Here is a 24,902-nt window from a genome sequence, read left to right as displayed (position 1 = left end):
ACTAAGTTCACGTCTGAACTGAGTAGCTCCACTCTCACCTCCTCAGCGCCAAGACGCCGCAGCATTCGAGTGCTTTATAAATATATTTTTACTTACTTACTTTTTACTTACTAATATGAACACTTAAGTGACGCTGATGCTTTTCATCCCAACTTACATCTTTAGGTATGAGGTTAATTTTTCTTAAAATCATTTTACAAATGATGTAGAAGATTACTCTCAGCCCTCTCAATAAGAGCATGAAGAGCTTCAGATTACAGGACAAGCAGAGCGGTTTTCCATGTAACAGCGTCAAAGCCATAGTTTAATAACAAACGGGGTTAAATAAACAAAATTTGACCTTGTCTAGAAGGGAGGTTGGGGACTCCAAATTAAATGAAATTCAGGCATGCAACAACAATATCTAAATATCAATTCCTCATAAAACAGCAGATTTGAATGCTAATATGTTTATTAGCTAGGGCTAGATGTGTAGGGATCATTACAATGTTGTAATTGTAGTTCCAATTTTCCCAATAGGCTTAGCGTCTTGGAATAATATATCCTATAGATTAGACGTAGGACTGAGGTCGACTAGGTCTCTATTGAATATATTAGACTTAATTGTGAGTGCCAGCTAGCTCAGAGGTCACTAGAAACTTTCTTGAATAAACAAGAAGGGATTAGTTTCTGACAACCGCATAAACATGACAACTTTGTTTCCCCAAGATGAAATTGATCTTCAGAGTCGTGGAAACAATAGATAGATAATTTACTCAGTCAATCGTGCATGCTTCGTTTCACCAGAGGTGCAGAGAAATAGAGAGACGGGCGTTTTCAATAAAAGGTATTTATTGAACAGTCTTCTTTCTCATGCAGAAGAAATTAACTGCTACAATCGTAATACTGGCTGCAAAGTATAATGCGTACAGTAAAAAGGGCATTATGAAATAATACTGTAAAAGCATGGTATGGTTTCTAAGCCATAAAATACATAGAATACATACATGAATAAATAAAGACTAAAAGTGCTCAACTGGTGCTTCTAAAATACGCCTACCCCGGTGTACCTAACCTAAGTCTAGTACGAGGGAAGTAGTAAGTGAGGTGTAGCATAAATCTAGTATCTTTTGCCAAGAATCTATCCAAGATTTCTCTTAGGGTCTAATCAGCTCTGTATCTTGGTTTAGAATGAAGGAGGTCTGGTATCTCTCTGTCTCAGGACTCGATTTCCCAACTACCCTCAAGGGTAGCTTGGAAACACTGGAGCTGGATTTCTCGGCGAGAGAAAAGACAGCGTCTCTCTCAGTGCGTCTGCTGGAGGGTCGGCTTCCTTCGGCACTTGCTGTAGCAAGCTGCGTCAGGCAAGTAGATAGTCGAACTGCTTCAAACCACCGTATTTTTGCTATGGCAAGTGTGGGCATATTTATACCTTGAAGGTGCCGAGTTTGACGTAAGGTTGGACATAATAACGTCATAAAAGAGTCTCAGTTCTTTGAAAACTGCATGAGTTCTTGGACAAATCAATATTCAAGCAAGGGGAAGTCCCTGACTGCTGAAGGCGATTTTTCCAAGAAATCGTTGTGGATTTTCGGAAGTAGTGGAAGTAGCGATGTCGTATTTGGACTGCATGAATTATGTCTAAATATGGTTATGATTCTTATGCCTATATAAGGATAGGGTGATTTATACTTACATAAGGGCATGAATTGGGAAAATTAAACTAGGGTCCTAAAATCCTATACAACACCCACTCCACTTTATTATGTTTAACATTACTAAATTATAAGCACTAAAACATATCTAAAGCATGTGTTTTACAATCCCACCCCAAAATACAAAAGTTGCATTTTAAAACTGGAATGGCATGGTGAGCAAAAAAAGATGGATTTAGGCCCAGATCTCTGTACTGGGGTGAATGTATGACATTGTTCTGCATTCTGTCCATCAACTGTTGTTTTTGCATTTTAAAAATGGTCGCACACGTAAAATGAGCATTTGTATAGTATGCATTTAAAAGCAATGACTTCATATTAAGCGTATAGGGTGACATCGACAATGCTAACTGAATGAATCGCGAAAATTACATTTATGAAATGGCTCTTAGGTACAGAATTTATTTTTTTCGAGACCATCCCATTGCAGAATATATAAACTGTTTTAGTTTGTAGATAAGGTCAATATTGTTTCTAGGAAGTATTCAAAGAATTCTTGATCTCTAAGAATAGTACTACTTTAAGCAGATTACTTTGTGCCAAAGTTCAGTTTTGGAAAAAAGTCAAATAAAATCGTAGAAAAATAGAGTTCCAAAGTTAGATGTTTTGTTTAGAAAAAATGTAGGTCGAATCAGAGTACATAGAATGCAGTGTGCTAATTTCAAAAGTTATTCTCGGTGTCAGGAGAAAACATTAAGTCATCAAGGCTGGCAAAGAAATCGTCTACCACAGTAGATGAAAGTTGAACCACTTCATTAAGTAGATCAATTGTACACAGATGAGAAGCATCGCCGTCAGCGTTAGTCGCATTAGCAATGTTCGCAGTAGATGGTACCTGTGTGCCTGTTGGGCCACGTATCTCACCCCCAGCTGGAATTGCTGGTGAGACCTCAAAGAATGCTGTCATCAAGATTGGTAGACGTTGGGAGCATCACAAAGCATGAGCCGTTACCGAACCAAGTAAAGCGTCAACATCTGTTGGCAGCGCTGATGGAAATGTCAGACAGATATCTAACACGCATTCCTCTCCACAAAGCAAGCATCGGAGAACAGGTAGGATGCAATCTTGCCAGAGTGGTCTGAACGATAGGTACCACGTGGTATTCAGATCTCTCAAACGAGCCAAGCCAAGAATCTGTGTTAGTCGGTCACGATAATGCATCGCCAGAAGAAGAACATTTTCCATGGTAATCTGAGTATCGCTGGTGACTGGAATTGCCATATCGGAGCAGAAGAAACAAAAATAGTATCCTTGCTATGAGTCCCAAGATGACAGGCAGGCCGCCGAACACAGAGTGCACGAAGTTAGAAAAAATGCCCAGGACTGCTTCAAACGGTGCTAACAGTCCCGAAAAAATCATCTTAAATACATGTACTATACCACTGGTATCAGACATGTTTAAGATACGACAAACATGCAGTTTGTTGATAATAGGGCATGTATCTCTGCAGAAGTCCTTGCAAATTGCAAATCATACGTCTCTCTGGACGAGGTCAGTGGCAGTTCTTTGTAAAAGAATGGCTTTCATTCTGTATCAATTCGTATAGAAGAGATGTTCAGTGAAGGCCATAGCGGCGACTCCCCGTCTGTGTTGCTCTTAGGAAACAATACTTGCATACAACAAGTGACCCTGGCTGACACACTAACGAGATAGGCTGTCCCTGGCATCATTCCACAACAGCTATGATCATTCAGCATTATGTAGCTTCCATTGGAAAGCTGCCTAAAAATTGGATCTATCATGGCTGCCAGGGAACCCTGCAGGTGGCATGATAAGTTGTTTGAAGAACCATGGCAGGCGCCATGCAAATTAATGCCTTGACATAGAAGAGTTCCGCTTAGTGCGTTGTTGCACTTTTTACTACTAAGAAACACCTCCTTTCCCCCACTACAACATTTGTGTGTGTATGGTAAATCCCAGGTCGACTTTATGTACTTTTTACCCAACCTTTCATACAGGACTGCTGGTATGTGTTTTAAGCAATACTGAAACTGGAAAATCGTCACTGGTATCGTGATGGTGCAATGTATTATCCATTCAACGGCTGGCTTCTCAGAAACGGTCAATGGTAATCTCTCTAGTTTTTCTATGCTCAGCACCGTATAGTCTGCTCCCCTTTGTGCCAAAGATATATTTTCATCTGTAAGGTTAAACCCAGTAAACAATGACGTGGTGTTGATTAGACGCCAAGGCACATAGCCAGTACGACGGTTTTGTAACGTCCAGCCTAGCAGCAATATAGAACGCAATTGAGACTGGCCATGTTGTAACATAAGCAAGTCCTGTTCCATTATGTCTATGGCAGAGGAGACAATGCTGTCCAAAGAATACATTCTGGATGACAGAGTTGTTATACCATTGTCAACTACAGAGAGAGCTTTCTCTAAATTAATACGATCTATATCTCATATTCGTTCTGCAGTTTTCATCTGCGTGACTTTCCATGCTTCATTATAAGCAGCGTAAATACCGGCGTATATGAAACGTTTATGACGTGGTTTAAGAGGCCCTTGTAAGAAGTCTCTTAATTCAACACCATCTTTAAGTAGAGTTAAATGTTGTTTTATTTCCGGGAGTGTGGATTTCTGTAGCCACTCAAGGCATAGTTTTCCTACACTGTAAGTTGTTATTATCCCTGGATGTTGTCTCGGATATATCTTGGATCTGGCCTAGTTAATGTAAACCTTTCTTTCTTGTTCAGGAATCCATCTTGACAGTTATTCGTGTCTGTGGGCCAGATTAACAATTTTTTCCAATCAGGATTAGTTCTGTTCTGTTTTAAAACGTGGTTTACGCCTACGTCCTCATCTGTAGTGGTATTACTATCAGATGTGGGTTTTGGTATGGACGGTTTGTTTAAATCCTTTATCTTAGCCAGGCCAAGACAAGATGTCTGTTGAACAGTTTCATTTAAGAACAGTATTTGTTCTGGGATGATGCAGGCTCTAAATAATGCTTCTAAACCTTGCACCTGCCAGTCTTTTGTGCCCCATTCAGTTTTTGTCCCAATGTTGTCTTTCCAAAAGTCAAACCCCAATGTGGACAACTGAGCATAAAAGGCCGCAGAATACATTTGCTTAGTATTAGTCAACATACTTTTAATTCCTGTCTTATTAACATTTCTAAAGTAAAATGTTTCTGCATTTGTGGTATTGAAACCTGAAAAAGATTGGAAATTTTTTATAAAATGTTCTAGAGCTACCCTTTGGTGGCGTTGGACAATGTTCCCATTGATTATAAGTTAAAACATTTCTAGGATTTGCTGATTTGTGCAAATAATGATGACCAAAATGATTAAAACAATACATTTGTTCATAGTCTGATGAACCTTCTAAGTATTCATGTTTTTCAAATTTTGCTGACATTTCTAAATCCGCCATCATGTTATTAACAGTCTCAAAGTCTCAATCATCAGAAAATGTGCTGGGTGAAACAAAATCACTCAAGGAAACCTTAAATTGGTGTGGAATCTTCAACAGCTCAACAGGACCATAAATGTCATAATCAGTTCTGTCCCATGCTATACCACCAGGTAGGGGAATGGCTGTGATGTTCACTGATGACAGGTCTCTTTGTTCACAATGAGATGATTTGTCTGGCTTCAGGAGCAAGTTGATGTTCTTACTTGCTGTGTCCATTTTACTTTATTTTCCATCTATCAGCTTTCCCAAACTTAAAACAAGAATGAGTAGGAGAAAAAGTAAACCTAGCACAATCCAAAATACAGCCCATGGTGAAACAAGATATGTATTTGCAAGCTGGTGACAAAGTTCAGTTACTTGTTCCTTGAATGTTTCATTTGCTGGTTTTATTTCGTGCTCTCTGGGATCATCAGAAAAGTCATCAAAGTTGATGAAATAGCCAGAGGCAGTTCTGTCAATTGTTGGTATGGCATCCGGATTATTTGAAATCGCTGGAGCTGCTTGTTCCCTTGACTTATTGGTATAGTCAGATGATACATCATTGTAGACAGGGGTGTCTTGACGAACTGTTATTTGGGTTTCAAGAGGCACAAGTTCCATGGCTTTGTTGCATAGTCCTTCTTTTCTCACTGTAGATTCTTCAAACGTGATGAGTCTTTCAGTTTGAACCTCTTGTATAGTAGCAAGATTTGGTCTTCTGCTACATCTTTGGAGTCCACTGGGCCTACTACTTATTATCGGCCACATGATGTGGTTTGACCAGGTCGATGGATACGACTCGGTTCTCCTTTCTTCCAGCAAGGGGCGGGAGTAACACTGATCTTGTACCGTGGATGCTAAGACAGGTACTGGTTGTCTGACAGAAGGCCCAAATTCCTTCTTGACCGCGATCTTTTCCCTGACTAGATCCCCAATCTTTGGAATCCAGACAGGTCTTGCTGGGACAGGTGGTTTTTCTTCAGTGGTCGTTGTCTTCTGTGTTGTGTTGCTCAGACTTCTTCGTGTTTCATTTAAGTCCTGCAAAACAGCCAAACGCTCTTTGATATCAAAGGGTTTTTGTTCTACCACTGAAGAGTGATGATCAAGGTCCTGGATAAGCATTCTAGTACCAAAAAGTATTTCATATGGAGTGATTCCACCCAGAGAATTTCTTGGCAGATTGTTAAGACTACGTTGGACACTAATACCCTTGCTGTTATAGATTCCTTTATGTCTCGATTTTTTCTTTCCACTACCGCATTTCCCCCAGGATGGAATGGAGTTGCGTACCGCAATGCAACGCTCAAGCTGGCCATGGCCTCTTTGTAAGCTTTGGAGCTAAACGCAGGACCCTGGTCAGAATGTAGCGTGCCGATTGCGTATGTGCCGATAAAGACTCGCAAATCTTTTATAACAGTTCGGGCGTCAGCCGAGCGCTGAGGCCACATCCAAATGAATCTTGAGCAGGAATCCACTGCGACCATGATATATTTATAGTTGCAATCCCTCTGTAAGGGACCACAGTGGTCCAGATAAACGCACGCTAATGGTTTATCTGAAATTAGAAGGGGCGTCTGTGCCGGGCGTTTCACTGTTGAAACTTTCATTTTCTGGCAGATTTCACATTCCAAAACATAGTTTCGCGTTTGTTTCCTCAGGCGCGGCCACCAGAATCTCTGCTTTAATAATGACACTGTGGCAGAAACACCTGCGTGCGCAGAAACAAGCCCTCCATGTGCCGCTAAAATTAGTCCTAATCTGTGTTTCAAGTTTGGAATTACTCTATCCCCAACTCCAGGAATTTGAGCAAAAGGAACATTATTTGCATCAGTTATATATGAGTACTTGAGTGGAAAGCCTCTTGGATGTGTTTTACCACTGTCTTTTACTGAGGCAGTGACAGCTTGCATTATTTCGCTGTCTATTTTCGTTTTTGAACGAGTGATTGCAGCTACGGAAGCCGTTTGCACAGCTGCCTTCGCGGCTTCATCAGCCAATGAATTCCCTGCAAAGTGAACGCCATCACGCTGATGACTCAGTGTATGTATCACGTGAGTCTTTTGTAGTTCTTTCTGTAATAGAACTACTTGTTCCCAAAGCAATTTATGCTTGATTGTGCCACCTTTTGCGTCTCTGAAACCGTTTTGTACCCAATTCTGCAAGTATTCATTGTAGGACTGGACGTAGTAATACGAATCGCACACTACGAGTGTGGGGGATTCGTGATCAGTATTCTCAAGCGCCATCTTGAAAGCCTGGAGTTCAGCTCGGTGAGCTGTACAATCTCCTAAGGACTGAGTTTTTGTGACCAAAGGTCTGAATTTACCATTGCGCCAGCGGCCTTTAACAATCGCGCACGCAGCACTATAAGCTTGTTTGCCCCCAATTGCGGGTTGTGCTGAGCTGTCAGTATAGATTATACATCCGTAATGTTCTAGAGGCAGAATGTCAATGGGCAGAGGACATTCTTGTTCATATTGTAGAAATTCTCGTGTTTTTAAGTAGGGGTCAAAAACGTACTCAACGTCTGTTACAGCAAGAGAGTTAACCCATTGTATCCATCTCGGATGTAAAGCTTTTGCACTTGGAATGCTTGCTTTTGTCACTGCCTCTAAGGCAGGTACAGGCGTAACGACCATTATGCGTTTACCCAGCGCGAGTGCTCTCTCTTTTGCTACTGCAGTTTAAACCGCTGTCAGAATTTTTTCTGTAGAAGTGAATTTCATTTCAGCTTGTGTGTACAAGTGTGATTTGTAAGCTATTTGTACCTTTTCACCTTCATTAAAGGTTAGGTATGTGAATACGCATCTCCCTGGGATGATTCGGAATACAAGGTTGCGTACATTGTTGCGTGTTTGTAAATGTTTTGTTGCTAACATGTCTGTTTGCACTGAACGCAAAATTTCTGTGTGTTTTTGAGTCCAATTAGTTTTTTTGAAATCAGGTTTGATTAATTCGTAGAGAGGTTTAACCCTTTCTACGTAGTTTAGAATGTAAGTTCTTCCGAAATTCAGGAACCCTAGAATTGACTACGTTTTTCAGTGCTTTTGGAGGTTCGAGCAGCGCACTCTTTTCTAAAAAGTTGGCTGCTAGGCTTTTGCCTTCACTTGAAGGTTCGTATCCTAAGAAAAGGGTGTTGAGGTGGGCAATTCGTGATTTCTTAAAATTGAATTTGTACCCTTCAGAAGCAAACCCAAGTATTATGGTGTTCACTCTTTTCAAGTGCACATCAAAGTCATTGTCTGTAAGATAGATGTCATCGACATAATATAATGCCTCATCATCATACGTTTGTATTAACTCCGTTACTCTGGCTGAAAATAACCCTGGACTATTCTTGAATCCTTGAGGGAGACGGCAAAATGATGCTGTGTCCCCATGATTGAGAAAGCGGTCAAACACCTGCTTTCAGGTGCAATGTTTTGACAAAAGAAACCGTTAGAAATATCTTATGTAGTTTTAATTTTTTTTCGCACAGTGCTATTCATCAGTGCTGCACTGAGTGCATTTTGAACTGTAAAAGTTTTGCAACAAGAGTTTAAGTGTCTGTAGTACAAAACTAGACGACGCATATTGTCTGGCTTGGAGACAGGAAACAAAGGGTTGTTTTTTGGAAATGAGGGGAAAGAGGTCCCAATCCCTTACTCGCCAGAAAGTGAGCGTGGATTTTTTGTTCTTGGTTCTTGCCTTTGACAGGGGGAGTGCCCCTAGGGTAAGCAGGATTTGTGCAGGTTTGTCTGGGCAAGAGTTGTTTCAGGTATCTTGGAAAAAATTCCAATTCCGCAATGGTTTTTGTATTTGTTCATAGTGAGTTTATTTGTACTCTATTCATAAGAGTCGGCGAAGAGAGACAGCCAACACGTGTTTCGCCCCCTTACATGGGCATCCGGCCTGGGGCTTCCTCAGGGCTGTGCATACTGTAGTGAGAGAAATTCAGGAGAGAGCAAAAGGGTTAGTGTTGTGTAGTCGTAGAGTGGTGAGTTGGGGTGGGCAGGGAGGTTAGAGTTGAGGAAAAGGGGAGAGATAAGGTGAAGAGTGGTCAGATGGAGTATAGGGGAAGAGTGCATTCAGAAAGAAGAAATGTGTTAGTGTAGGGGGCTGTTAGTATATGGTACATATAGTCGTGTTAAGGGAAGAGAGATAGAAAAGGATTATAGGTAAGAAGAAAGGGCGGAAGAGGTGAGAGTACCACAGTGATGTGGATGGAGAGTAGAGTGTAGATTGGGTGAAGGATAGTTAGTCATACAGGTATGGGGAAATGAAAACCAACATTTTTTAAATATTCAAGCGTAATATATATGTTCATTTTCTCAATTTCAATTAGCTTTATTCGATAGTGATATCATAAAAGCACAACAACACCATTTCATCAATACATCATTAGCAATAAGAAATAAATAAGAACTACAAATATACAAACATTTACTAATGAATTAACATATTATTAAATTCCTTTACTAACTGACGAATACATCCTGATAATCAATGATGGGATACCCCTTAAAATTCATACATAAAACCCTGAGACATTTCATTATTCCAGTTCTCAATCTACTTCCGGGACTGATGATACGATGATAATTTATCAATTATTGGCATACCAGGTGTGGCACCTTTGCTCAAATAGACCAAGCCCAACCCAAAAACTTAGCCATGGCTATTGCTATCGGCAAGGCTGGATCTGTAGTTAAGACTTTAAGTGCTTTCTCATGCCTTCTAAAGCCAAGTAGGTTACAAATAGGTTTAACCCACATACTGCGAGGTTTAGCATGATGGGCAAAAAAACAGTAGGTGACTTATTGTTTCCTGACTATCAGGGTACAATGGGCATACATTATTAGTGGCTCCTGCCCAATTACTAGTAAAAAACCTAACCGGTAAGGTTCCTACCCTTAGCTGAAAATACAATTTTCGGTCATATGGTTTCTCAATAGCATCCCAGTATTTTTCTAACACAGGCCTTGATTTGAGTTCCAAGAAACGGCCCATTAGGTGCTTAGAGAGTCCGTTGGAACAACCGGAAGCCATGATCATCTCCCAGTACCTCTCCTTCAAAATCTTTTTTGAGGGAAAGACAGCATTGGAAGGATCATTTCACAGTTCACTCATGCCCAAGTTCGATAAGTGTAATCTAATCTCTTTCAACCATTTTATCTTATGAAAGCGGTCAGCATCCATTATATCTTTGAGACCTTTGGCGTAATGCGATAATTCTTCGGTACACCACAGTCTTCGCCAGTATAGTAGAGGGCGAAGTTTCGCCAGGTCTTCTACTGCTTTCCTGCCTAGATTTAATAGTAAAGTACGCGTGGGTGTACTCTGCGGGACTCTGGTAACCTTACATAAAAAGGAATTCTCAGCTACAGGTAGTTGGTTCAAATTTACGAACCCCCATAGCTCGGCTCCATATAAGGCAGAGATTAGTACCTTTGTGCCATATATCTCTAACACCGGACTGATTGGTTTGGTAAAGGAAGATTTGAATTTGGCTGTAAGGATCCTTGCCTGTTGCTTCTGTTTTAAAACAGCTACGTCAAGTTGGTTTGTCCATCTCATATCCTTCTGAAGGGTTAAACCAAGATAAGAGAAGGCACTGACTTTTTCCAAGGGAGCATCATTCATAAAGATTTTGCCCCGAAATGAATTATGTTCATTAAAGGACATGAACTTGGTCTTTGCCGTATTGATCTCTAATCCCCGGTTCTGACAGAAATCTCCAAACCAGTGAAGGGCCCTTTGCAGGCCACAGGGTGTCTTGGAGATAATTAAAGTATTGTCCGCAAACATGAGGATAGGAATGTAATCACCTGCCAACACTGGGGCATCAGTGGGGACCAGGGAGAGTAAATCAGCCACCCCGTTGACGAAGAGTGAGAACAGGGTAGGTGCTAGAACGCACCCCTGACAAATAATAATATATGTATATTTAAGCATGTTTAGAATTGGTCAAGACCATTCATCATAAATGATAATTTCAAAATGGGATGGGAGGAGGAGGCAAAGTTACAACACAACATGTTAGGACGGCATGGTAAAAGTTCATATTCAAAGGCGTAATTGCGAAAGTTGCGCCGATTGAGGCGTTTTAGAGAATCCGACATGTCATTCAAGTATGAGCAATTTGTAAGTTGCAAATGTTTTTTAAGCCGTTTTAGATGCCATATAGGCATCAATCACAGATACATAGGTACGACATTCAGTCAGGCGACGGATAATTACATGAATATGCCCCAATGAGGATGAGACCGGTGCACAGTATTGGTATTGGGGGACGCAAGGTCCATTAAGAAAGAATGCCATATTAATCAGGTATGAGAGTTGCAATTAAGTCCTGGAAGGAGTTTGGTACATGAAAGGCACAGGTGGTGGTGTAATGGTACACATATTGAGGTGACATATTAAAGATATATTAGGAGCATAGGAGTAATTTCAACATTCAATTATATAAAATATAAGATAAGAAAGGCACAGGTGGTGGTGTAATGGCACATGCATTAAAGTGACATATCAAAGATAAATTGGGAGCATAGGAGGAATATCAACATTCAAATATATAAAATGTAAGAAAAGCGAAGGCATATTTAAAAAAGTGAAGGGTCGGGCGTCCAATTCAGCAGGGTTCTGCGTTATTTAGAAAAAGAGGGAAACAAGAGTTTTTTAGTGACTGGTGCAAGGGGATATGGAAGCATCGTGATCTGAGTCGTGATTGTAGGAGTGTTGAGGGAAGTGTGGTAGAGGCTTAAAGGTGGTTTCACATGGGGTAGTGAAAAGCTATTTGGTGGTCATGCCGAATTACACGTGGCTAAGGAAAGACCGTAATGAAGAGCGCCTGTGGGGTTAGTTTGCTGCCTGGTTTCTGTGGTTGGTCGGGTCACAGCGCACTGTCGAAGCCTCGGCTTTTCCGTTGGTTGACCGGCGGAGGCGCGGCTCGAAGGGCGTATGGTCCCTTGTTCTCCCGCGCCCCTCGAGCATCTGACAACCGCTACTGCCTAATACTGCATTACTGGGCACTTGTCCTCTCGTAGCAACCCCCACTCCGGGTCCGAGTTTGGCTGGCAGCTTTCACGTGTTGTCCATATTGGGCTTTACCAATTCTATTTTCCCTGTCACCAAACACCATTGAACCCCACTGGTAATATCCATCGCCCATTACTTTTCATCCCTATTAGGTACCATACCTTAACAGCCGATCCCACGGGAGCAGTCTGCGGGGCACCTTGGGGAAATCTCTGGGGTAAGCAAAATAGCCCGGTTCCTTCATTTTGCAGTAATTCTTGCTTCTTCTAAACTCCAATGAGCATGACTTTGCATAAGCAAGGTGGTTGTTTGATACAATTACCTTTTCACTATGCCTGTAAACTTGTTCACTGATTTTAACCCTTCACTCCTGTGTGTGTACTTGATATTAACTTTTGCGAACCACTTACGATGGAATAATGCACTCACTGTGCTGTCCTGTGATATGTCTCTATTCTTACAGGTCGCAATACTTCAGCAGGACCTATCGGCCTGCGTTCCTGTATAACCTACTAAAGAAGGTTGTATACCACACTGTAATTTTTTTGTGTAGTACTTTTCACCGAGGTCCTGAGGGATTGCCATTTGGGCAAGAAACATGTCGACCTGACCAGAGGGAAGTAGTTAATATGCATGGATGAATCCAGTGCATTTACCTCCCCTCCCACTTTTTAATCAAGGGAGTCAACCACACGAATAAATCACATTGTGGACTGGCCCACCTTTTTTAAAATCCACCCTTTCACGCCACGACTACACTTCCCCGCCCTCTCACACGCATGCACCATATGGCCGGAACAAAAGATCTCCGATAAAGAGCCCCGGTTTCGGGAGCCCGTCAGACATTGCAGCGCCAGTCTGACGAGGAGCAGAACCCATATGATGAAGCATGACACCTAGTTATCTGAGTGTGTGAGGGTTTTAATTCCAACAAGGGGATTCCCCTCTTCTTTCAGTACATGCACTTTTTCTTTTCCACTCTTCCCGGGGAACTCTGTACCCTTTCTTGTGTTACTAGTTATTGGACTTGTACGCTGGACCCCGTTAAATATTGTCCTTCCCGAGTCCCTCCTTTGTCTAAACGTAATGAAGAGCGCGTCTGGTATCATGAGTTACGAAAGTTATTAAAAAGTAGGCAAGTGCTATGGGGCTGCGCAGTGTCCTTAGGTACAGATGTCAAGTTAAGGACATGTGGTGAGTAGTGAGTGGCTCGAACATTCTCCCGTAATAGTGCGTACAATGTTGTACTTTAGGATAACTTTCCGCGACTGGAACGTGCTCAAAGGTTTCTTTGCATACTCATTCAGTGCGCAAATGATGTTTTAAAGGTTACCGCTATTTGTACAGGGGTGTGGGGCGTGCTCGAAGGTCTATATGGCCTTCTAGGGGGGCAGTGTTTGGTAGGTTTTAGCAGAGCAGGCTCTTACCGGGTAATTTTTATTTGAATTCTATCAGCGTCGTTGGTAATTAGAAAGGAAAAGTTTGTCTTTTAGGAGGTTCTGTTGGGAAAAGAAAACCGGGCAGGACATTAGTCATTGGGCCACGGTGGCGCATTACTATCGAGGAAGAGGGGTTTCCACGCTGGAGGGCTTGAAACAACTCTTGCCTAGACAAACCTGCAAAAAGGAAACAAAGGATTGTTCATGAATGAGGTGCATGTTTCAATCACCCCTTGGTATTCAAGTTGATCTAAGATCTCCCTGACCTGTTTTTTAGCTTCCTGCTTAACTGGATACTGCCTCTGAGCATTAGGTTGATTTTTCAACTGGATTTTATGGTGAGGAGAATCCTCATCCCATCCCACATGATTTTTATACAATGCTGGAGCCTGGGCTACAGACCATTTTCTGGCATAGGTGTTTTTTTTATGAATTGGAATATGATTCAAGAAGGCTGGCATAATGATGTCTTCGCCATGTGGGCACTCGCTGACAAATTGAGGTGGCCAGTCTTTTTCAGCTCTCTAAGGGTTATGACATAACCCTTAGAGAGCTTCTCCCAAAAGAGTGCTTTTATTTTCCTAGTTATGTCCCCCTCCATCCGGAGCATTACTTCATATAACTTATGGGGTACACTAACCCTGGTATCGGCAGTTTCAACTTGAATTCGTTCATTCAAGTCCACTGTCTCCAGATGATCCTTCAATATCCTGCGAGCTATGGTAACTTCTGCTGCACTGTCCAGCATTGTCTGGGCCCACTCCCCGTTCTTGAGTTGTGTCCTCAGGATATTCTGCATGTCTGATTTTTAGACCTGCTACTTTTTCTTGGTGAATTGTTGTTTCTTATTTTTTGGAACGTGCTGATCGTCTTTGGACTTCACGCGTTCTTCTTTGTGTTCTGATCATCCTCTTCTTTCGGATTTCTGCAAGGAAGTCTGAAAGGTACGAGAGGAACGTGTATCAGTATCTTGATATCTATCAGGTTTTCTCAAATTATCCCTATTTCTGAGGTTTTATCTCTTTTCAGAGGGCTCCCTTTGAGGAGACCTACCTCTTGATCGGGAAAGCTTCTCTTTAGGAAGTGACTGTCTAGTATTTTCCCACTTCTTTTTGGGAGTAGTTAAATTGTTTTTGATGAAAACTTTTTCAGGATTTTCTGCTAGTTCGGGTTTTACTGGTTTCCCTCCCAAACTGTCTCTACCTAGTTCTTCATAGGATTTTTCTATTATCCATGCAAGTTCATACAGTTGCTCAGTTACATCAAGTTCTTTTAATTTTTGGCGGATTGCCACGGACGCTGCTTCACCTTTAATGTTAGCTAATAATATAGCTGTGACCTGTTTGTAATCTTTTAGTAATTTCATACCAAGATTCAAGGCAGGTTCTGGTCCGTATTCATTTTGAATCTGTTTCAGGACGTCTGGTATTACCGCCATAGACAGAACACCATGTGTTTTTGTGTAGATTGAAGCAAAGACTGAACCCCAAGTGTCACAGTCCTCCACGTGTGGTACTATCCCCATTGGTAAACAGATTGTTAGAATCCTGTGTTTCTCATGAGGTGTACTATTGGGAAATACTGCCTCTATTTGAGTAATTTTTTGAGCTAACCAGAATGGAATTTGTTCCCTTTTTGCAGGCAATTTACCAATGACTGATTGTATAGTCTCCGGTGTGATTTTGTTTGTGTTCTCCTGATGAGGGGTGCGCTGTGGAATTCTTATAGCAGGTTGGACTGTTAGAGTCCGCATGACATATTGTACCAATTGTCTATGTACTTTTATTAATTGTTTTAGCTGAGCTAACAGTTCTGGACCTGTCATTTGTTCAATGTCAGGATGTGGTGTACAGCTGGCTAGTACCGGCCATGTTGCTCCAGGTCTACCTAATGGACCGAGCCTGGTAATGTGATTTTGATGTTGTAGGGCACCTTTAAACCAGAGTTGATGCTCTTGGTAAGTTAGTGGAATTTCAACATCCTCGAAAGGAGTGTATTCCTCTGGAAGTTCCTTTATCTTGTAGAACTGGAACACATGTGTTGTTGGATTTGCCTATGGAAAGATAATCCATGAATAGAATACCTCTGTCTGCCGATATTCATGTGCCTCTATGACAAATATTACCCTACCACCTCTCGGTGATAGGCCATTTTCTATAAGCTTTATAGCTATGGTTTTTCTTACGTTTTCCGGGATGATTATAGCATCATCGACGTCTTCATTAAACCCTGTAACGTCTAAACCTGGTTGGTTTGCATTTACTGCAGCTCTACCGGTTGCGTTGTTGTCGCCGTTATTCGACATTGTTTAATGAAAGTTTGCAGAGCAAGCTTCAAGGAAACAAAGATACGGTGCACAATATTTTGGAACACTGTATCCTTCAACGTTGAACAAACCAAAAACTAATACATAGGAATTTCGTCCTACTCAGTTATGGCGGATTTTTTATCCTTTTACTCACTCCAGACGTCTATTGGAGTATTTTACGGGAAAAAGGGGTCTCTGGGAAAAGCACGACTGAGTTACTCTAGTATCTAGCGTTAAATTAGTGCCTTACCAAACGTTGGGCGCCATGTAGTGTAGTTCCTATATTCCCAATAGGCTCTGCACATTGGAATAATATATCCTATAAATTAGAAGTAGGATTGAGGTCGACTAGGTCTCTATTAAATATATTAGACTTAATTGTGAGTGCCAGCTAGCTCAGAGGTCACTAGAAACTTTCTCGAATAAACAAGAGGGGATTCGTTTCTGACAACCGCATAAACATGACAACTTTGTTTCACCAAGATGAAACTGATCTTCAGAGTTGTGGAAACAATAGATAGATATTTTCCTCAGTCAATCGTGCATGCTTCGTTTCACCAGAGGTGCAGTGAAATAGAGAGACAGGCGTTTTCAATAAAAGGTATTTATTGAACAGTCTTCTTTCTCATGCAGAAGAAATGAACTGTTACAATCGTAATACTGGTTGCAAAGTATAATGCGTACAGTAAAAAGAGTATTATTAAATAATACTGTAAAAGCATGGTATGGTTTCTGAACCATAAAATACATAGAATACATACATGAATAAATAAAGACTAAAAGTACACAACTGGTTCTTCTAAAATACGCCTACCCCGGTGTACCTAACCTAAATCTAGTACGAGGGAAGTAGTAAGTGAGGTGTAGCATAAATCTAGTATTCTTTTGCCAAGAATCTATCGAAGATTTCTCTTAGGGTCTAATCAGCTCCGTACCTTGGTTTAGAATGAAGGAGGTCTGGTATCTCTCTGACTCAGGACTCTATTTCCCAACAACCCACTAGGGTAGCTTGGAAACACTGGAGCTGGATTTCTCAGCGAGAGAAAAGACAGCGTCTATCTCAGTGCGTCTGCTGGAGGGTCGCTTCCTTCGGCACTTGCTGTAGCGAGCTGCGTCGGGAAAGTAAATAGTCGAACTGCTTCAAACCACTGTGTATTTGCTATGGCAAGTGTGGGCATATTTATACCTTGAAGGTGCCGAGTTTGACGTAAGGTTGGACATAATAACGTCATAAAAGAGTCCCAGTTCTTTGAAAACTCCATGAGTTCTTAGACAAATCAATATTCAAGCAAGGGGAAGTCCCTGACTGCTGAAGGCGATTTTTCCAAGAATTCGTTGTGGATTTTCCGAACTAGTGGAAGTAGCCATGCCGTATTTGGACTGCATGAGCTATGTCTAAATATGGTTATGATTTCTATGCCTATATAAGGATAGGAGGATTTATACCTATATAAAGGGCATGAATCGGGAAAATTACACTAGGGTCCTAAAATCCTAAACAACAATGTACTTTTCTAATGTACTATGCTACCTACTTTCATTAAGTTATTTTTGTTCAATAATGTTTGCTACTGTTGGTCTGATATCTACAATGACATGTTTACACATTGTTCTGCTCTAAAATCAGTTCTAAATAAGCGTTAAAATAACAGTGCGTACATGTGTGTGCACATTTTAAATTAAATGAAATGACTTTTTTTTAATATGCACAGCTGCTACCCAAAATAGGAATCCTGGTGCCAAGACAACATGAACAGAGTCAGAAAACAGTGTGGCCTAGGAAAAATTGAAAATCCAAGTTTTAGGCCTTTTTCTGAAACAACATTCTAAGGTGGAGCCATAAATATCAGTAGACAAAGCATTCCATTTCTCCCCTTGGTCCTCATACCATTCTGATATCACAGATTAGCGTGGTTCCAAAACACTGCAACACATGATGATGAGAATCGATTAATTTTTTATGTAGATAGGACCACTGTTTGTGGGTACTGTACAACCAGGCACATAGCCTTAAAGATACATCGCTTGCGTACTGCAAGTAAATGCTACTGCCTAAGATGAGTCAAAATTCGCTGCCTGCAAGGGAGATTCTAAAAAAAGTGTGCTGCCAAACTACTTGCAACTGTTGCAAGAGGTAAGGGGGAGACCCGGGTACAAAGAGCTTCAGTAGTACAATCTGGAAGTGATTAGAGCATGCACTACCTTCTGGCGAGTAAAAATCGGCAACAGAGGATGTACCTTGTTAACTAATCTAAGCAATAGAAAATAGGAAGGAGAGACTACATTTACATAAGAGGAGCAAACCACCTTGTCATCCAAACAAACAACTAGGTTCCTGGCCAACAGAGAAGGTAATGGGGCCTGTCCTAGCTCTGGTGGCCACCATAAGTGTGACGAGGATAAAGATTGTTTGCCAAAGCTATGAGCTTCTGTCTTTTCTATCTTTAGTTTCAGATAGTGTTTGTTCATCCAGTTTGTGATAGAAGACATACAGGCTCTAAACATATGTTGCGTGAAAGTCGGATTGTCTGACACTGATGCTATTAGATGAGAATAATTAGAGTAAAGAATTCTATTGAGACCAAGAGACCTAACCATTGAGGACAAGGATGCCACATAGATGTTAAATAACATGTCTTAGTGTTGACTCATTGGGTACACTACAGATCAGAGAACAAGGCAAACACTTGTAAGGAGGAAGACTGATAGATTGAGTTCTATAAGACAGCAAATGTCTGAACCAATTAGGAGCAATGTGCCTGATGCCCATATAGAACAGGCATTCCAGGAGGATGGAGTGAGAGAATGTATATATCAAATAATATCATTGAAACTGAGCCTCAGTTTTCAAGAATAGCCCAGCGATCCTCCAAGACTGCCAGTGAGGCAGTTCCCATGCAGTAGGATGGTCGAAATCATGATTGGGTCTCATCCAAAAGATTGTTAGATTCCAAATAATAGAATATTTGCCTACTGACAATTTTTTTTAATAGTCTGGAAAAAGAAGGGTGGAGAGATATAGGCCAGACATTTTTAGAGATATCTGGATCCACAGAACGTTTTTTGAGAAGTGTGAAACCTTGAGCTTGATTCCAAGCTTTTGGTCTTATCACCAATACAAGGGATGTTTTTCAGAAGTTAATAAGAATAAATGCGTATTGGGGTAAAAGGGTGATAGTAATTTACGACAATAAACCAAAGCCAGACACACTCTGGCAAGTTTTGTTATTTTCCTAACACATATTCTCTCCAGGTAAATTGAGAGAAATGTGTCAGCCATAACGTGTCCTTCCCCAAGTCAGTACATAGGTTTAAGAAATCCACCTTTTCTGCGTGGTCACCCTGAATATTTTACCTTTTGATGGGGACTATATTTTTATTGGCTTTAAAACTCTGTGCAATTTACACCAGCTAAACAGTGGTAAAGTACCTGGCTCCTCATTACAACATGATGAAAATGGTCTACTCCTAACTGTAATATGTAACTTGACTATACGTCCTTATTATATGATATAAAGTGTACCAAGACGTAAGCATCACTAGTAGATTACAGCACCTATTAAGCCACCTACTACAGTGGCACTACAAACACGACTTCAAGCCTACCAGTGTAGCTCGACTGTGACAGTGGAAAAACGACAATTCAACCTGTTTAAATAAATCCTCGACAGGTCAAAACCAACCTTTTAAACAATAATGAGTCACTCTATGTAGGTTTTGTGGTCCACAAGTCAAGGTGCATTTCATTTTAAAGCAGGACATGTAGAAATGTAATGTTAAGATTTCCTTACATAAACTAGCACCCAAAACCTATTTTTCATTGCGACAGGCCTTACTGTCATGTGTCGAAAACTAGAGTACAGATTAAAAATCCTAATACTGCCTCTCAGGTATTGGGCTAGCTAGAAAAATAATTAAACACCTATCAAACAACTATTTTTAACACTTAATAAAAATCCAATTCAATGGAGAATTCATATTTGTAATAAATATTATGGAAAAGTAACTTTTAGAAAGTTACCTCTTCCCTGCTTTAAGTTTCTGGAGGCTAAATTTGCTTTTGCTCTTCCATTTCTGCCTGCCAGTAATTAGCATTTGAATTGGTGTGATAAAGGTGCCAAGGGCTTTCCAGGAGCAAACAATAGGCGGACCTGAATGGGCAAAGATGACACCTTTGAATCAGACAGAATATGCAGGGTGGGGCTTACATTACAGTGTAAAATCCTGCTTGACAGGTCTGCTGGGTTTTACATATAACACAAGGAACGCACTTAAAAGGAAGGGAAACCAGCTGCCAAATCAGTTCTTGTATATCCACTATATGAGTGCTGAAACCCCTTCTTTTGATCTACTAGACTTCTGTCTATGAGTTTTAGATTTAACACTGGGAGAGCACTTAAATGAAAGGGAAAGATGATGCCAATACAATTCTTGTGCATCCACTTTGTGGTTGCTGGAAAAATCTACTTTTTTTCTAACGGACTTCTAGCTCTAGGTTGATTGTAGGTACAGCAACTGCCCCAAACGGGATGTTAGTGTTAGATGGGTGAGGAATTTAGGATTACCATAGTACACTTCCAACACACGTCCCCAGCTTTCTGAGCCCAAGGTTAGCGTGGCTAAAGACATTTGCCATGTTGACAATATCCCAAGTGGGTAGGGTCGGTCCTGGAAACTTTTACCACATTAGTAAGGAGTCATTCACAGCCAAAAGCTCATGTCGGGAATACATGTGGCATCTCCAGTCTCCCACTTCAGAACACTCCTCCTGGACAAGAGGAACAACAGAAGAGGTATGGACTGGTCTGTGACTGGACCTGCTCTGTCTTGTACACAGGTATCAATTTGCTGACTTCTTGTTCAAGGTACAGGGACACAATAAGCTACAAGAGGCCCTTCCTACAACTGCCCAGCTGACCTGTGGCAACTGACCTGGACTGTATCCCACTGTTGGCCAATGCCCGCCACCCTGTGAGTCTCTAAGTGCCTCCCCTGATGTCCTGGGGGGTTTGGAAGTGTATTCCTGGGGTGGATTGGGACTTAAAGGACTGTAGTCAGAGGGTAAAATTTTTGACCAGGATGAATCTGGTTTTGAAGCTTACCCGCATATAGTTGAATCAGCGTTAAACTCTACTTGAGTCCTGGTCTATCGTGACCATTGACTAGCACAGGCACTTTATGCTTCTGATTTTGATTTTAGATTTATAAAGTGCACTATGCCCCAGGGCGTCAAATCGCTACCAACAGAAAAGAAGCTTGCCACAGAATAATAATTGCAGAAGAGAAAATAACCATACCTTCAATTTCTTGCAGAATGCCATGTGACAGGTTAAACTAGCAATGTGGATCAGCAATGTGTTCCACAATTTAGCAGCCGCTGCCAAAAAGGTGCGGCCGCCCCATCCCACCTTCCGAAACTTAGGAACCATCATCTTCCTCAGAGAAGAGGATTTCTGCTGTCTTTTAGGTAAATACCATTGGAATCCTAACCTGAGGGGACGTGGTCCCGGAAGGTAAAGTGCCCGATGGACTATCCACAATGCATTGAAAAAGACCCGCTTTCTCACAGGTTGCCAGTTTAGAGAGCACAGGCCCTCCCTCACTGACTGGCATTTGGGTATATTCTATCTCAAACGGGCAGCCACGTTTTGAATCACCTGGAGTATATTGAATGAGGATTTATTGATATTTAAGTAAAGAGCGTTGCAGTTGTTAAGGTGAGAGGTAATCAATGCAATAACTACTGTAGCTCTATGCTCCACAGGAACAAAAGGAAGTATCTTTTTCTAAATTTTAATGATGAAAAAGCATGTGCTTGTGGTCTTATTGACCTGAGTATCAAAAGTGAGTGTGTTATCAAAGATGACTCCTGGGCTTTTAACAGAAGCAATTGGAGTAGGTAGTGGGCCACATCTCTCTGGCCACCAGAGCTCTGACCACACTGAGTGGTGAGCCCCAAAGACAGTTCTCCTTCATCTCAATCTCAATGTCCAATTTACAGAGTTTGAATTTCTTTGCACAGATGATATATCGTCTAACACTGAGACAATAATCTGGGTGTCATCTACATATGACAAAACCTGTAAACCAAATGATCTCACCAGAATTGCTAGTGGTGCCACATACAGATTCAACAGAGTGGGGCTGAGCAAGGACCCCTGCGGCACTCTGACACTATTTCTAATTAATACTTTAAAAATTCAAATATGCGGTTCCCCTCATTGGATTCTTGTCATTTTGTTTAAATAAACGTTGCTCAATTTTATAATTCATTTAGGAGTTTCATAGTTTCGCATTTTGACTTTACTACTGTTTTTGTACTGCTCAAATACTTAGCACATTGCCCTATGTTAAGCCGGTCTGCTCTCTCCCATAGCTACAAGGGGGTTGAGATAAGGTTAATTTTTTGACTTTAAAGAGTGCACATTGACAATAATCCAATGTCTTACAAATGGTATACCTGTGCTTGCCGTTGGGCCAATGGGGAACATCTGAGTCGTGCTCTGAAAAAGATCCTAAATGCATTCAGTGCTATACTTTTCAATTGATATAGCCATATATTTGGATATGCACGTTGTCCAATAGGGAACTGAATTGTGTACAGTGCATACATTTAATCAAGTATATTACAAAGATGTTTAGTCTTTCCAGTGTACATAAGGAATCCTCATTAATAGTATTAAATACAGCAATACCTTTAATGTTGCTTACTACTAAACACTCTATCATTAGTCAAGCACAAGTATCAGCTATAATGTCTGTTACAGATTTCCAAACCGGATATAGTTTCCTGACTGAAACCTGGACTGATGAGACCTCTGACCCTGACTAGAATATTGCCCTCCCCCAGTCTATGTAGTGACTAGACAGGACAGGATTGGGAATAAAGGAGGGGGGAATAGCCTTAATGTATCGTGAACACCTAATGGTGCGAGGTGAAGCAATCTCACTGCTTCCAGCGGAGGTGATGCGTTTTTCCTTCAAGCTAAACAACATTTCCACGTTTCAAGGCCTACTCGTCTATCGGCCACCTGGCCCTAGAACGGCTTTCTCTCAAGCCCTCCAGACCCTATTAGAGTCATGTCTAGATTTCCCCTCACTCACTATTTTGGGTGACTAACTATCATTTGGAGTTAAGCAATAACTCAGAGACTATCAGACTCCTTGATAATTTAGCAGCATATGGTCTTACCTAAATAGTGTATGAACCTACTCACTCAGCAGGCCAGACGCTGGATGTCATTTTCACCAACAATCCAGTCATTACTCTGACCAAAAAATTTTCACTACCCTGGACAGACCATAGGGAGATCTATTTCGACATTAGGACACAGAGTCCACTCACCCAGTTCCAAACCGACCATCCAGGGTAAAAACTTGGTTGTGGAACAAGATACAAGGGAGTGAACTAGAACGAGCCCTTAATATGTGTCCCCCCACATTGGTCATGGATAATGATGAAGCAGCTTACCAGTTTGACTGGATCCATACAGCAGTCAACTGTGTAGAGCCTGAAAAAATTATTTTGGTAAAAAGAGGTCCAGCAACCACGCCATGGTATGGACCGGACCTTAAACTCATACAGGTCAAATGCAGAAGAAGCGAGCGAACCTGGAGATCCGATTACAGTAAGGAGCACAAAGTAGCTCCTCTAAGGAGCTTTTTAAATCTATTTAACAGTTAGCCAAATCGAAGCAGGCTAATCAGTTTAGACCAGACCAAGCCTTTTGTAATAAACTGGCTATTTTCTTTTAAAACAAGGTGCAAATAATCTACAAAGATCTTCTTAACACGCCTTGTGTCATGGATGATTTTAAGAGGCCACTCTTGGAGGAGCAGGTAGCTCACTACCAGCTAACTAGTTTCTGGTCGCTCTCTCAGAAGGAGGTAAACAACCTGTGGAGGTCGGAGTCTATCACACTGTGCAGCCAAGTTATGGAACCAATTACCTTCCACCATGAGACTTCAACCCAACCGGCAGATTTTCAGGAAAACACTGAAGTCCTGGCTGTTTCCTTCAAACTAATCTTCCGGCTCTACTGCCCAGTCTACTTTCGTATACACCTAGCGTCAAGACACTGTGGCATTCGAGCGCTTTAAAAATGACTATCTTATCCTACCATGGATCTTGCACTGAATTAACTGTATTTAAATGCCAACACAATAAAAAATAAATAAAAAGAGAGCCACATTACCAATTACTAATGTAGGAAGCTTTGACTAGGCCATTTCCCTGGGCAGGCACAAAACACAAGCAAAAACATGAATTCAGCAATGGATATGAGGCTTAAGGAAGGTTAGCGCATAATCCTCGCCAATGTGTCCTAAATAAAGTTGTAATTTTCATGCAAGTTGGTTGATCAACTGGTATAACATGGAAGTTTGTAAAGGGTCCAATGCAATGGCTAACTTGCAATCAAATGGCATTTGCACTCTTATGTAAATGAAGGAGATATGCAGCACTTAACAAAACTCCCAGAGAATGCAATGAATGGATTAGCTCAGCACTGATGCTAAATCTGATACTTTAAGCAGTACAAAAGATATTCTTTTGTAAGTTTGATGAAAATACTTTGGGAGCTACAATAAACTGATGTGGAAAAGTAAACAAACCATTTATTGTGCATATTTTAACAGACACAATACTGATGTAAGTATTGCATTGCAACATCTGCAACTCAGTACTTACAACCTTGCTGGAAAGAAGAGCTGGAAGATTATGGCATCGAGGAAAAGTAATTTTGCAATCCATTTGTCAACACACACAGTTCATAAGAGACTAAAATGCTACTGCTACTTTATGGTTTTCCAACTGGATCACGTTCTTTCTGCATGGTTGTTACGAATAGAACTTAGGTGGAAAATTAAGCAAGTAGGCTAGGCACCACTGCCTGGATGACCATAGCTGAGCAATCTGTATTATTTACTGTTTAACCTAAAAAAGTACACAGGAGCATGGCAAACAAACAACACAACTTCCACTCAAATTCACCAAGCTCTGATAATTTCCTAAGACTTTAAAGCAAAGCTAACAGTATATG

The 24,902-nt window shown here is 41.1% G+C and overlaps 1 protein-coding gene across 3 annotated transcripts in view; it reads right to left on the bottom strand.

Annotated features, from left to right (window-relative positions):
• POLL (DNA polymerase lambda) overlaps positions 1–24,902 on the bottom strand; it is a 279,739-nt gene that overhangs the window by 147,162 nt on the left and 107,675 nt on the right. The gene's annotated exons all lie outside the window — the stretch shown is intronic.

This window comes from Lissotriton vulgaris, chromosome 5, assembly GCF_964263255.1.
Source record: "Lissotriton vulgaris chromosome 5, aLisVul1.2, whole genome shotgun sequence".
Lineage (NCBI taxonomy): Eukaryota > Metazoa > Chordata > Amphibia > Caudata > Salamandridae > Lissotriton > Lissotriton vulgaris.
This window is presented reverse-complemented; position numbering and strand designations above follow the sequence as displayed.